The sequence below is a fragment of the Penaeus monodon genome, chromosome 32, assembly GCF_015228065.2.
Source record: "Penaeus monodon isolate SGIC_2016 chromosome 32, NSTDA_Pmon_1, whole genome shotgun sequence".
Classification (NCBI taxonomy): domain Eukaryota; kingdom Metazoa; phylum Arthropoda; class Malacostraca; order Decapoda; family Penaeidae; genus Penaeus; species Penaeus monodon.
The window spans coordinates 31,740,237-31,740,524 of NC_051417.1; positions in this window are offsets into that span (position 1 = coordinate 31,740,237).

Below are 288 nucleotides of genomic sequence, written 5' to 3' on the forward strand. Positions count from 1 at the left end.
CGCAGGTCCCACAAAGCTAACAAGGAGTCAACAAACAATGAGGAAAAAATATTGCAAGCCAACAAGTAAAAAAAAAAAAAAGAGAATCCTTTGCTGTCTGTAGTACTTTTCTGAGAATTTTTGCAGCGGTTGGATTACCTGGAAAGCCACAAAGGCCGGGCTTTTAGCGGCATAATGAGAGCATGCACAAGTGTTGGTTTCTTCCGAGTAAATATCACTGCAGTCATGACCTCAAGAGATTCCGGAATGAGGGCAGCCTGACTTGACTCGCCGGGGACATGAGCGGAA